This window comes from Panthera onca, chromosome E3 (genome assembly GCF_046562875.1).
Source record: "Panthera onca isolate mPanOnc1 chromosome E3, mPanOnc1 haplotype 2, whole genome shotgun sequence".
NCBI lineage: Eukaryota > Metazoa > Chordata > Mammalia > Carnivora > Felidae > Panthera > Panthera onca.
In genome coordinates, this window is record NC_138354.1 from 10,596,551 (window position 1) to 10,610,895 (window position 14,345).

General features: G+C 57.0%; 1 protein-coding gene across 4 annotated transcripts in view; it reads left to right on the plus strand.

Moving 5' to 3' along the window:
• The first annotated feature begins 4,207 nt into the window (after positions 1-4,207).
• CLIP2 (CAP-Gly domain containing linker protein 2) overlaps positions 4,208-14,345 on the plus strand; it is a 74,853-nt gene continuing 64,715 nt past the window's right edge. For 3 of the 4 annotated variants that reach the window (XM_060649169.3, XM_060649172.3, XM_060649171.3), the window contains exon 1: positions 4,208-4,561. The gene's annotated coding sequence lies outside the window, so the exon portion shown is untranslated. Of the gene's footprint in view, positions 4,562-8,236; positions 8,371-14,345 lie in introns of those variants that run through there. The other variant, XM_060649170.3, reaches the window with a different exon arrangement.

Consider the following 14,345-nt stretch of genomic DNA (forward strand, 5'->3'; position numbering starts at 1 on the left):
GGTTTCCCAGGCTGCCTGCTGCGGGTCACAAGGCCGGAAGGTGGCAGAGCTCACATCGGAGTTCAAGGTGGCCTCTCTCTGCTCTCTCTACGCCCAGCACTGAAGCCCGGAGGCCTGGCCAACCTTGCACTCAGGAGCTGTGTGGCCTTGGGCCTGTCCCTTAACCTCTCTGTGACTCGTTTTCCTCCTCTCTAAATACAACGGCCCGACCACATATGAAAATGAAGCGACCCACAATTTGCACCCTGCGGTCCGGGAAGACAAATGATTAACCCCCATCGTGATGGGCCCCAGATGGGCTGGACTCCATCAGTAACTGCCAGCTTCCTGAGTTTTTGCCTCCACTGCCAGCTCAGGACCAGCCAGAAAAAGCCTCACCGACGTTCCCCTCACCAGTCACAGTGGTGACATACATCCTGATTCAAGTTATCCTGCCTCCAGCTTCCCTGTGCTAACAGCCTCCCATCCAGACATACCCGCATCTTCCCTTTTGCCCACTGAGGCTCTCCTGCCCCCTGCCCACCTGGAGTCTTTGCAAAAACACAAGTGATGGGGCTGACTCCTTTACAATATAGCAACCTCTGGAGAAACTCCCTTTGCTCGTTCTCCTCCAAGGGGTCCTTCTTCCTTTATTTCTGCAACCCAAGCACAGTTCTTAGCTTGAAATCTACTCAGTAGATAATCAGTACTCAGCAATGCCAGCTTTTTGTTCACTCGGCCAGCCTTGGTTTACCATCTGTCCTCAGGAGATCCAGGAGGCCGCCCGGACAAAGCCCCCAGAACTTGGAAACCTCCAACAGAGAGAAGCACTCCAGTCTCCACTAGCTGCTGGGCTCCTTACACTAAGGGGCTGTATCAACCCGGAGGGAGGTGCTGTGATTCTCTGGGAGGGAAGGCAAAGAAAGTCCACGTGTTTGCAAGACAGGGTGTGGCCTTCAGAGGGATGGCCTCAGCTGATATCTCCATGGTGATGTCACTCCCAGCCCGAGGCTGCCGAGACAGCATCCAAACAATCATTTTTTGTGTTTTTAGCAGAAACACAACATCCAAACAATCATCTTAACAGAAGCGGGGTGGGGTTTAAATTTCTTTTGTTAGTTAAGTAACACATGTTGATTGTAGAAAAATAACAGAAAAGGGGAGAGAAATATCTCAGAGATCCCTCTCCCCTCCAAAGCCCCAGGGTTACCAGTTTTTCCCTCTGTAGGTGACAAGGTTGAAAGTCTACCACACCCAGGGTTTTATGATGTGATTAAAAAAAAAAATTGAAGTATAATTAACTTCACAGGATTATGTCAGTTTCAGGTGTATGTGACATGCATTTTTCAACTGACCTAAATATAGGACCGTTGTTACAAATTCCTAGTAGAATAAGCAATTCAGAGGCTGTAAAATATTCCATCAGGACCGATGTGGTGTTGATCCTCAAGATTCAAACAGTAAAAAGTGCAGCAGAGAGGCAGCAACCTGCTGGGCAGTCCGGCCTCTCTTGGCTCTGCCCTGGCCCCCCTCTTATTCCCAATGTGCTCTTCCTATGAAAGCCCCCCCCCCCCCACCTACCCCTCCTCCCCCCACCCCGTCCTGTGGGCTGCCAGTCAGGGCCAGTGTCAGCAAGAAAATGGCCAAATCAGCGCTTTCTGGGGAGACAAAGCCCTGCCTGAGAGGTCAGCTGGGAGGGCTCTCCTCCCCTGGTCCTCACCCCCCACACCAGCCCCACCCCAGGCCTGATGCCCCGGGGCATCTTGCCCAGCTCTACCCTGTACATCTACAGCATTCGCGTGGCTGCAGAAAGCAGCAAACCCCAATCCAAGCTCCCGGGAGAGAGAAAGTATCTTTTCTCATCTAGAACAAGCGTGGCAGCAATAAGGGCAGAAGGTGGTGCTGGCCCAGGACCACCTTCGGAGCTCCACCCTCGGAGTCCGAGGCTGGGGAAGCTAGTACTCTGTGTGCACTGTTGGTCTGAATAGCACTGGGGGCTGTAACTGAGGGAGGGGCTGGTGGGGGGCGGTCAGGGGTGGGTGGAAGGCAAGAGGGGGTGAATGAACCCCGACAGGCACAGGGGAGCTCAAATGCATCACAGCAGGACCTTGTGACCTGGATAAATCCCTGCCTCTCTTTATTATTATTATTATTATTATTATTATTATTATTATTATTATTTTATTCCTGCCTCTTTTTTTTTTTTTTTTTAAGGAGAGAGAGAGACAGAGCATGAGTGGGGGAGGAGCAGAGAGAGAGGAAGACACAGAATCCGAAATAGGCTCCAGGCTCTGAGCTGTCAGCACAGAGCCTGACGCAGGGCTCGAACCCACAAACTGCAAGACCATGACCTGAGCCGAAGTCGGACGCCCAACCAGCTGAGCCACCCAGGCGCGCCCCTCCTGCCTCTCTTTAGACCTCAGTTTATCCACCTGTGGAAGGAGGGGTCGGACTAAATGGTTTAGTTTCCAACAGGGAACCTTCTTGGTCTATTTCTGGTGGGTTGATGTCCTGGGAACTTTGGCCATTTTCCTGGTTCCAGAAGCTGTTATGTGTCAAAGAAGGGAGAAGTGCCCCCAGAATACAGGTGCCATTTGATCTGGGCCAGAAACCCACTCATTTGGGTAAATCATACTCTTTACTACACCCTGCCCCCCTCCCCCCTGATGCACTCACCCCCATCTTTTCTGAGCTCTCTACCCTAGAACCTGGGTGTACAGACCAGGTGGGGCTCCAAGGGGGTCTGTGAATTGCCTGAACCTGTCTGCAAAACTCTGTGTGTATATGTATGTGCATGAATGTGTGTGTGTGTGTGTGTGTGTACACGTGTATGTGCATGTGTGTATTATGCATTTCTGGGAGATCCTCCCCAGGGTTCAAAGTTTCGAAGGCCTGCGTGTCCTTAAAAGCTTGGGAAACCTCTGGCCTTGGGGCGCCTGGTGGCTCAGTGGGTTAAGCATCCAACTCTTGATTTCGGCTCAGGACATGATCCTGTGATGTGCGAGTTCAAGTCCCACACTGGGCTCTGCGCTGACAACATGGAGCCTGCTTGGGAGTCTCTCTCTCCCTCTCTCTCTGTGTCTCACCCCTGCTTGCACATGTGTGCTCTCTCTTTCTCAAAATAAATGAATAGACATTAAAAAAAAAACAACCCTTAAGAGGTTAACTCATTTCTCAAAGATGATGGATACCAGAGCAGTGGAGGGATGGTGGTGGTAACTGAACCAATTCATTCATTCAGGTGTCATTGTCTACCCTCGGCCAGGCACAGGCCTGGGTGCCTTAGGGGACATGAAGAAGACTGCCTGGTGCCTGCCTGTCCTCCTTGGAGTCAGCGTCACTGTGTGGACCACAACCTTCCTCAACACACCCGCCTTCTCATGCTCAAGGGAAATGGAGGTGAATTTGAGCTGGGCTTTGAAAGGGAAGGATGATTTGTCAAATAGAGAAGGGGACAAGGGCATTACAGGTAGGACTAAGGGCAATGGCTCCGAGCTTAGCTTATCAAGGCCGGGGAAGGCGGCACAGAGGCACAGAGGCCAGTCACAGTGCAAGCACCTATGGGTGTCGGGAGTCTGATATTTCTTGCTCCTGGGCTGCCACTTAACCTCTGCCCCCCCCCCCCCCGGGGTGTGTGTGTGGGGGTGCTGGCAGCTGTGTCAACTCCTCTGATACCCCAGGAGACGGGTCTTACTCCGGGGAGGAGGGTGTAATATTCATCTGGGTCTTGAGTACCACTTTTTCCAATAACAGGTTAGGAGTGTATCACCAAGACCCCGTGCCTTTCCCCCCCACCTGCCTTGGCCTCAGGACAGCTCAGTAAGACCTGGGGTTCTCAGCTCGGCTCTACTGGCTACATCATCCCCTCCTCATCAGTTCCTGTCCAGTTCAAATGTCACCTCTTCCGTGAAGCCTTCCGGGGAAGCTCCTCCCCATCTCTCCCAGCATCTCGAGTTTGCATCTCTCCCAATGGTCTGAGACAGCCTTGTGAGCCGAGCATCAACACGATTTCAACGTCGATAGGGGACCATCGCCGAGGCGGGTGTGGGCGCACCCCAGACGCCCCACAACTGACTGCCTCCGGCGGAGGACAAGGTATACGGCAGCGTTTTCCGCCCGCCCGCCCGCTTGCGGCGCGGCGCGGCGGCCGGAGAAACGCGAGGCCGCGTGAACGCGCGCCTGACCCCCGCCGCGCCAGGCCCCGCCCTCCCGCGCCCGCCCCAGCGCCGGCCCCTTTTGTTCCCTCCCGGAGCCGGGCCGCTCGCTCCGCTCCCGCTCAGCTCGGCTCGGCTCGGCTCGGCCGCGGGGCGCGCAGGCGGCGGCCGGGGCTGCTCGATCCGCGCCTCCCGCCTTCCCGCCGCCGCCGCCGCCGCCCGGACGCGGCTGCGGCTGCGGCCGCGGAGCGTGGCCCGGGCCCGGAGCGCGAGCGCGGAGCCCCGGCCCCGGGAGGGGCTGCGGCCGGTGGGCAGCGGCGCGCGGGGAGGGGCCGCAGCATCCTCTCCCCCCGCGGCGTCCGGGCCGGGAGCGGAGGAGGCCGGGCGCTGGGCCTCCCGCAGCGCAGCCCGCAGCCGGAGGGGCGCAGGTAGGAGCGGCCGGAGGGCCCCCGGGGGAGGGGGCTCGCCGGGCAACAAAGGAGCGAGGGATGCGGGAGGCGGCGGCGGCCCGGCCTGAGCTGCAGCGGGGCGGCCGCCCGCAGGCATTGTCGGGGCGTGGGAGAGGCCGGAGGGCCGGGGGCCGGCGGGTGGGCGTGAGCGGGAGCTGCTCCCCGTGCACCCCCAACTTCCCTGTCGCCCGCAGGCGAGGAGAGGACGCTGCTGGCGTTGGGGGGGGGGGGGTGCTTCCCGGGCTGCGAGTCCCTTCGGTGAAGGCATCTCCGGCACCGTCGGCGCCCGCATCCGCAGACTGGGGTTCGGCACATCTGTTGTGGGGGCTGCCTGTCCCGGCTCTCAAGGGCAGCGCCGGGAGGCCGGACGCGCCGCAGGGCTCTCTGAGCTCCCAGGCGGTGGGGGAATGGGGGGGCGGGGGCACAGCCCGGTGGGCGCGGCCATACAGCCCCCTTTTCCAGACCCCGGGTCTGGGAGAACACGGAGCCCCCGCCCCGCCGGCTGGGGTCGCCCGGCCGATTCCCTTTGCAAAACTTGGTCGAAGTGCATGGTGGAGGGGGTATGGGGGAGACTGGGGCGGGGCGGCATCCCGCCAGGGGTGCCCCCCCAGGCTGGCGCTGGTAGCTGGTGAGGCAGCAGATTTTCTGCCCTCCCCACAGGGAGGGGCCATCGCCACCGAGATGCTCTGCTGGGCCTCCAGGGCGCGCCCGTTTGGGCCCTTCAGGCGGGGCTTGGGCGGGGCGGGTGCCCACTGGGCACTGCCACGCAGGCCCTGGCCCCACCCTGGGAAGGACGGACAGAGGGGGCACCTTGGGGGGGGGGGCGAGTCACACACCCAGCAGCGCGTTCCCAACCTTGGATACCCCGCTTCTCCAATATGAGGGGGGAGATGTCCTCACCTCTGTAAGATGCCCAAGGGAGGTTAGTGGGGGTAGCAGTGGCCTAGGGCTGCTGGCAGAGGAGGAGGAGAGTGCAGGGAACACCACGTGGGGCAAGACTCCTCACCAGTTGTAATGTAAACAATGAGCCCTTCATTCATCCAGTTGCTGTCACCTGGCCCAGCACTGCCAGGAGCTGGCAGGTACACAGAGCAGGGGCCTCGCTGCCCCCAAAGGGCACAGCCCTGCAAGTCTTGGTGGCTTGCTTGATGAGTGCCTTGGTGGGGTAGCTGGAAATACAGAGGAGGGACGCCTGGAGGATGGGGTGGAGCAGGAAGCTTGATGGGGGCACCGTGCATAAGTTTGCTGCCAGGATGCCACACAAGAGCTTCAGGCAGGAGAAGTAGTGGGGGTAAGTGCTTGGAGTCCTAAAAGGAGGCCTCGTGGCTGATGGGAAGGAGGAACAGTAAAGCATTTAGGTGATTGGGGCATGGGGTTTGAAGGAAGGGGTTGTTCTGTCTCTTCTACTTTTTAAAAAAATTTTTCTTAATGTTTATTTATTTTTAAATGTTTTTATTTATTTTTGAGACAGAGAGAGAGCATGAGCGGGGTCGGGGGGGGGGGGGGCAGAGAGAGAGGGAGACAGAATCCGAAGCAGGCTCCAGGCTCTGAGCTGTCGGCACAGAGCCTGATGCGGGGCTCGAACTCACGGACCGTGAGATCGTGACCTGAGCTGAAGTCGGACGCTTAACCGACGGAACCACCCAGGCGCCCCTAATGCTTATTTATTTTTGAGAGAGAGAGATAGAGCGCAAGCAGGGGAGGGGCAGAGAGAGAGGAAGACACGGAATCGAAAGCAGGCTTCAGGTTCTGAGCGGTCAGCACAGAGCCCGATGTGGGGCTCGAACTCACGAGCTGTGAGATCATGACCTGAGCCGAAGTCGGCAGCTCAACCCACTGAGCCACCCGGGTGCCCCTGTCCCTTCTACTTTTGCACATGGAGGGGCGGGGGGGGGGGGGTGGAGGGGGTGGCCAGGCACCTTCCTCCAGGGGCTATAAGCCCAGATTGCGCTGGCACCCACAGTGTCTGGCCCAGGAGAGACGTTGGGGTACGGGCTCCGGGTCAGGTGGAGCGGGGAGGGTTGGAGTGGAGCTTCAAAGGCAGGGACCTTGCAGAGGGAACCTGGGAAGAGCCTCGGCTCACATGAGCTTTTGCACCAGCAAACTTCTAGGTGCACCCGGCAGGCTGGGAAGGTGCTTTCTGGAATTCTGCACTCAGAGCTCAAACTCCCAAGGAGGGCGACCCACCCACAGAGGTACCAACCCCCCTGCAGTATCTGCTGCCTGATTTGGCGGGTAAGCGTTTGGATGCTGGCACCTGACAGCCTGGGTTCAGATTCCAGCTCTGTTCCTTCCTAGCTGTGTGACCTCTGACAAGTCACTGCACCTCTGTGCCTCAGTTTCCCTGTCTATAAAGTGAGGGTGCTTATGGTATCCACCTTTTAGGGTTGTTGTGAGAATCGGACGGATGGATGTGTGTGAAGTGCGTGCACTGTGACAGGGCTGGTGACCAGTGTTCATCGCTGCTCTACCCACATAGCTCCCGTCCACACACACGTGGCTCGTCCCGTCCCCCAGCTTGTGTCCTTGCTGGGGCAGCCGCGCCTGCCTGTTGGCCGCTCACTGCGGCCTCCTCCCAGAGCTGCCCCCTCCATTCTGGTCCTTGACGTGGGGGACAGTTCCCTCCTGGTGTCCCCTCCCTGGGCCCGCCACCCTGAGGGTTGACCTGCCCTCCTGATGCCCTCTCCCTGCACCTCTGCTTCCGTGCTCAGAGGAGGGGCCAGTGGCCTTCCTGACCCTGCTGGTTCCTTGCCAGCCTCGTCTAAGCGGCGGTGACAAAATACCACAGACCAGGTGGCTTATACCCAGCAGAAATCGATTTCTCACGGTTCTGGAGTCTGGAAGTCCAAGATCAGGGTGCCAGCATGTTCCAGGGGAGGCCCTCTTCCGGGTCGCACACTTCCTGTATTCACACACGGCAGAAGGGGCTGCGGAACGGTCCGGGGTCCCTTTTATGAGGACACTGATCCTGTCATGGAGGGCCCCTCCCTCCTGACCCTGTCACCTCCCAAGGCCCCTGGCCTCCTGACAGTGTCACCTCACGTTGGGGCTTAGGTTTCAACATATGAATGTGGAGGTTGGGGGGGGGGGGTTGTCACAAACGTTCAGACCATACCACCTGCCTGATGGCTCTTGGGGGGGATGGGGAACCCCAGCTTTCGCGTAGGTTTTTGAGAAAACAACACATACCGAAGGCTTACTCTGTGCCAGGAACCGTCGGCGAGCTCTCTAAATGCGTGTTTCCGTTTGTGGATATCTTCACGATGCTGCCTGCATTTTACAGATGAGGGCGTCGGGGCACAGAGAGGTTTCCCTGTTGGCCTTTCGTGCCACGCTACCATGTGCGTTTCACTAAAGCCTGGTTTGGGCCGTGCCTTCCTCAGACACCACCCCGGTTGCCCAAGTGCAAAGTCCAAGCCCTGTCTGGCTCCCGGCCCCCCCCCCAGCTGGCTGTGCCTTGGCTTCCCGGCCGGCTCTCCCCACCCTCCCACGCTGGCCTTACCCAGACGAGTCTCAGCCTTAAGGAGCTGGGAGCGGTGGGCGTGGCTTGGTGAGCAGGGAGGGCCCTGACCCACGTCTTCGGGATTATTTTCTTACAGGGGAACAGGAAGCTTCTCCAATTAGGTTAAGTGAAAGGAGAGTTAGGAGGGAGAGGAAACTTCTGCAGCAAACAGTTGCAGGCCGCCGGCTCCCCCAGGACCTGGGATGCTGGCAGACGGGCCCCTCCTCTGGCTTTCCTCTTTTCTGGACTGCGGTTTCATTTTCTCTGCCTCTCATCTTCTCTCCTGGTAGGCTGTGTCTCTCTGGGTTGCTGATGTGACTGCCCTGAATGGGGGCTTTAGCTTGAGGCCACAGGACCTCCTGTGGGCACTCCCCTCAGTCTTGGGCGCCCAGCTGGTGGGCGGCAGGCCATGTGATCTCTGGGGCTGGGGGTGGGGGCGGGGAAACGGTGCCGGGCACCCACTACAGTGTCAGCCGCTGCAGGATGCCCACGTGGTGTGTGCTGGGGGAGGACGGGTGAGCGGGGCATTGCTTGCCTGGAAAACTGGATCTGACGGGAGAGGCGGACCCACAGCCAGTTAACTGCGGTCTCCACTGCGGTCTCCACCTCTAGGCAGCGGCATTTCTTGGGAGTAGCTGGAGTGGCCCAGCCTGGCCGGCGTGGGGACCGAGGGTGCCCTCCCCACCCCCAGCCCTGGCTCAGGAGCAGATGAGGCTCCTCCCTTCAGGAGCTGGAGACCTGGGCCACCCCACTGCCCACCCCGTCCCACCACCCCCTTCCAGGGCTGCCAAGGGTCGGTGCACAGAAACAGGAATACAAAACTCAGGATCTCAGAGGAAATGCTTGAAAACGACAATGAAGTGTGTCCCTTCTGAATAGAAAGCAGATGGGACGCCTGGGTGGCTCCGTTGGTTAAGCGGCCAACCTCAGCTCAGGTCACGATCTCACGGTCCGTGGGTTCAAGCCCCTCGTCAGGCTCTGTGCTGACGGCTCCGAGCCTGGAGTTTGCTTCGGATTCTGTGTCTCCCTCTCTGTCTCTCTCTGCCCCTCCTCCACTTGTGCTCTGTCTCTCTCTCTCTTTCAAAATAATAAATAAGCATTTAAAAAAAATAAATAGAGGGGCGCCTGGGTGGCGCAGTCGGTTAAGCGTCCGACTTCAGCCAGGTCACGATCTCACGGTCCGTGAGTTCGAGCCCCGCGTCGGGCTCTGGGCTGATGGCTCAGAGCCTGGAGCCTGTTTCCGATTCTGTGTCTCCCTCTCTCTCTGTCCCTCCCCCGTTCATGCTCTCTCTCTGTCCCAAAAAAAATAAAATAAACGTTGAAAAAAAAAAAAAATAAATAGAAAGCAGAGCGTGTCAGGTGCTTTTTATCAACAAGGTGTAAATTCGGGCCCTTGTCCACCTAATGCTTCTGTCTTCCCTGGGCAGCTCTTGGTACATCCCTGGAATCTGCCTTTGACTCTGCCCAGGAAAACACCTGCTCTGCACACATCCCTTTTCACCCTCGTGGCCTCTTTGCCACGAGGGGGTGGACTTTCAGGCTCACAAGGAGTCCCTGTTTTTCCAGCCTGGAGTTCTCAGCCTAAAGCCCACCACTCGTGTGGTCCCTAAGTCACTTGTGGTCCCACAAGTGTGTCACCCTAAGTCAAGTGTGAAGCTGGACGCTGCCACGAGGGAGGGAGCAGCATTTGGCGCCCGGGGATGTTTTGCTGCCTTGTGTCCTCATTCTGCTCAGGCTGTTCCCTTTTCTACTGTGGACTGTTCCTTGCATAAATTCGTTGGTTCTCCGACACAGCTCACACTTCAGTTTCTGTGCCAGGGGTTGTGCCCAGTCCCGGGAGCTCAGGGCGGAGGAGGGGAGACATCTGAGAGGGTCTTGTGTGTTCTTTGTGTGACTCCAGAAAGGGCTGGAGATGATTCGCAAAGGTAAACGCCCCATAACGAGATGAAAATGACCGGGGTAAAGAGCAAAGCCGGGGTGGCAAAAATCAAACGAAGCTGGAGGGGCTGCCGTACCTTCCGTGGCAGGTAACTTGCCTCTGAGCTTTCTAGTAGCCTGATCTGAGGGCGAGGCAGGTATTTTGAGTGGTTGTATTGTCACCTCGCTCCTGTGAGCCCTGCTGTATATACCACTAAAGCCTAAGGGTCGGGCTGCCAGCCATTGTGGTCCTAGTATGGCCCTTGGTCCAGAAGGTAGAGGGTGAGAGCGGCTGCCTTCTGATCTTCCTTTCTTTAAATTTTTTTTTAAAGTTTATTTATTTGTCTTGAAAGAGACCGACAGCGTGAGCAGGGGAGGGACAGAGAGAGAGAGAAAATCCCAAGCAGGCTCCATACCATCAGCGCACAGCCCAATGTGGGGCTCAAACTCATGAAACCCCGAGATCATGACGAGATGAAACCAAGAGTCGGACACTTAACCGACTGAGCCACCTAGGCGCCCCTCTGTCTTTAAATTTTTAAAAAATATTTGTTTATTTTTGAGAGAAATTGAGAGAGAGAACAAGCGAGTGTGAGTGGAGGAGGGGCAAAGAAAGACAGAGATCCAGAATCCGAAGCAGGCTCCGGGCTCTGAGCTGTCAGCACAGAGCCCGACGCGGGGCTTGAACTCACGAACCATGAGATTATGACCTGAGCCAAAGTTGGATGCTTAACCGACTGAGCCACCCAGGTGACTCTGCCTTCTGATCTTTCTAAGCCTCCTCCTGGAGGGTCCCTGTGGACCGCTGAGAGCCAGGGTTCCTGCTCACAGCCAGCCTGTTCACTGGGGTCTGCCTGGCCCCAGGGGTGTGTGAGAGCTGACGAGCTAGGAGCCACACTGGCTCCTGCCCAAGAATCCCCATCTCCCGAGGAGGCGTGGGGGACATGATGCAGGGAGTGCACCCAGTCGGCCCCAGGAGTTGGCTGGAGGATAGAAGAAGGGTGAAGGCGTCTGGCAGAATGAGCGACGGGGGGTGGGGTCTTAGGGAGCAATGAGAAACTCAAGGAAGCTGGAACGAAGGGTGCTGGTGGACAGGGTTCCCAGGAAATGAGGCCAGAGGCAGGCAGGGCCTAGGCTAGTGGGCAGAGAGACCACAGGCCATGGCCTTGGCACCCAGGGCTGGGGGGTGTCCTCCTGGCCTCGTCCTTGAAACCTCTGCCCTGTCCCCCCCAACCTGGGTGCCAGGAGGAGAGTTGGTCTTGATTCTGAGGAAGTCAAGAAAGGAAGTCAAGAAGGGTGGTTAAGAACTCAGGCTGTGTGGCCAGAGGGCCCGAGTTCGAATTCCACGTCTACTATTGGATCAGTTGTGTCACTCTAAGCAAATGATTGACCACTCCAGGCCTCAGTTTCCCACTAGTTAAGTGGATGGAATTCATAACAGGGCTGTTGCAGAGGTTACATGAGGTAGTATTTATAAAGCACTTGGGCCGGCGTGTGGAGCAGAACAGATATTGTGGGTCTGTGTCTCCTTAGGCTGGAACAGCTCAGCAGAAGAGGGGGGGCCCATCCCACCTGGACCCCCTGCACCAGGTGCACCCACACAGGCTCTGAGCCCAGCACAGTGAAGAATCAAGCTCTGTGACAGAGAGTGGTGTGGACATGGGGTCACCCTTCCAGCCCTGAGTGGGGGGGCGGTGCTCAACATAGTTGGTTAGTGTTGTTATGGACAGTAATAGTAGCTGTGTGAGTTTGGGAGAGCCTCGCGGGGCAGCTGTGCCACCAGGAGCAGATACCTGCTCTGAGAACAGGTCTTGGTCTCTGCTTGATCTCCTCCAGCGATGGGGGGCTCACTGCCTGCCTCTTTGTTCATTGGACCCAAATGTGGTTAGCATCCACTCTGCGCCCGATGCTAATTGTTGGGAACCTTCTGCCCTTCCCAGAGCTCGCTCCAAGCCGGCCAGTGAGTGCGGCTGTGGTGTGTGAACAAGCTGCCATGGATGTGGAGAGGAAGAGGGTGGTAGCGGAGGGAGGGCGTTTCCACGCGTTCGTGTTTCCTTCATTCATTCGCGTGCTCGTTAGGCGTTTTGAGCTGCTGCATGTGCTGGGCGCTGTCCTAGGTACCGAGAGCTCAGCAATGGATACGATCTGCAAAGAATCTGCCCTCTTAAAGCTGCCGTCAGCGAGATGTGAGGGAGTTTGCCAGCGGATGAGAGGACCAGCATTAGGCAGAAGGAACAGTGTTTGCAAAGGCCTGGGGATGTGGTAGGATGTGTATGGGTGTGGGTGGGCGTCTGTGGCATTCAGGCAGCTTTTGGTGGCTGGGGGTGGTGGCTGCCTTTCTGGAAGCACTAAAACACCAGGAGGGCTTCTTAGTGACTGACCTCACCCCTGGGGCCACCAGGTTCTGCTCCTCCTCCGCCCATCCCGTCCCATCACCCACCCACAGCCCTGGGTTGCCCTTTGTCCTTCAGAGGTTTAGGTGGTGCCCCTGGCCCCCTGGCTGGTTCATGCGTTCTCCAGGCTGCCTCGTGGGCCCTGGATTGCATACTGTCCCCACAGGCCCAGACCTCAGGGGGGCTCAGCCTCCTCCCTGCAGGGCAAAGCTCGAGAGAGGATGCTGGGGTGCTGACTTGGCACGCCTTGTTCAGGGAGGAAGGTTGGTGTTCGGGAAGGTTGTGCAGTGAGCACGGCACCGCTGTGGGTCAGGCCCCGGGTGCTTGACGTCCATGGGGCTTGGGCCTGCCCGCAGGGAGCTCGCAGAACCGCGGGGAGCCAGATGCCCCGTGGGTCCCCATGGTGAGGCACCACCGCCCGGGGCTGTCTGATAGGCGGGAAGGACCCAGAGGGGCTGGGACCACCCCTGCTTCCTCCACTTCCGCTGCCACCCACCCCCAGCCCAGGTAATTAAAAAGAATTTTAGGGGCGCCTGGGTGGCTCGGTCGGTTAAGCATCCGACTTCGGCTCAGGTCACGATCTCACGGTCCGGTCCGTGAGTTCGAGCCCCGCGTCGGGCTCTGTGCTGACTGCTCAGAGCCTGGAGCCTGCTTCTGATTCTGTGTCTCCCTCTCTCTCTGACCCTCCCCCGTTCATGTTCTGTCTCTCTCTGTCTCAAAATAAATAAACGTTAAAAAAAATGAAAAAAGAAAAAAAAGAATTTTAAAGCCTTTTTATTGAAATACAGTATCCACGCAGAAAAGTGTGCATGACATAAGCATACTTGGTGAAGTTTCCAAACTGAAATCCTTGTATAATGAGACCCTGGTGGCTCCCCAGAACCCCTCCTGTTGTCCTTCCGGTCAGTACCCCTGACCCAAGGGGGACCCCTTCCCTGATTTTTTTTTTATGTTTATGTATTTATTTTTGAGAGAGAGTGCTAGTGGGGGAGGGGCAGAGAGAGAGGGAGAGAGAGAATCCTAAGCAGGCCCCACACTGTCAGCACAGAGCCCGATGTGGGGCTCGAACCCATGATCGAGTGAGATGATGACCTGAGCGGAAATCAAGAACCATATACTTAACTGACTGAGCCACCCAGGAGCCCCCCCTGGTTTTTTATATCATCAGTAATGATTGTCCACTGACTTCATTTTTATTTATTTGTTTGTTTATATTTATGTACGTATTTAAAGTTTATTTTGGGGTGCCCAGGTGGCTCAGTCAGTTAAGCATTTGACTTTGGCTCAGTCAAAGCACAGACTTTGGCTGTGATGATCTCACAGTTGGTGGGTTCGAGCCCTGCATCAGGCTCTGTGCCGACAGCTCGGAGCCTGGAGCCTGTTTCGGATTCTGTGTCTCCCTCTCTCTCTGCCCCTCCCCCGCTCACACTTTGCCTCTCCCTCTCTCAAAAATAAATAAACATTAAAAAAATTAAAAAAAAATAACACACAAGTGTATAATCACAGAGCTCAGACACGTGGTTGCATAGAGTTGTAGTTCATTCATTTGCATTGCTGTATTTTCTTCCATTGCAGGAAGAGAGCCCGCCTTAGTTACTCCTTCTCACGGGGTTGGATATTTGGGTTACTTTCAGTTTAGGAGCATTAGGAACAGTCTGTCTTTGGGGCGCTTATGTCCGCATTCCTTTTGGGGGCGTGCCTAGGAGTGGAGTCTCTGGGTCGCGATCAGGGTTAGTAGGTGAGATCAAACTGGTTTCCAAATCGCTTAGCAGTTGACTCTCATCTCGGCAGTGGGCGAGCGGTCTGGACATTCTGCAGCCTCGCCCACCCCTGGTGTCTGCTTCACTTTCTGCGTTCCGGTGAATGTGACGTTAGCCAGACGAGCAACAAAGGAGAACGTCTTTCCATAGGTTTGCTGGTCTTTTAAATACCCTCTTTTCATGTAGTGCTC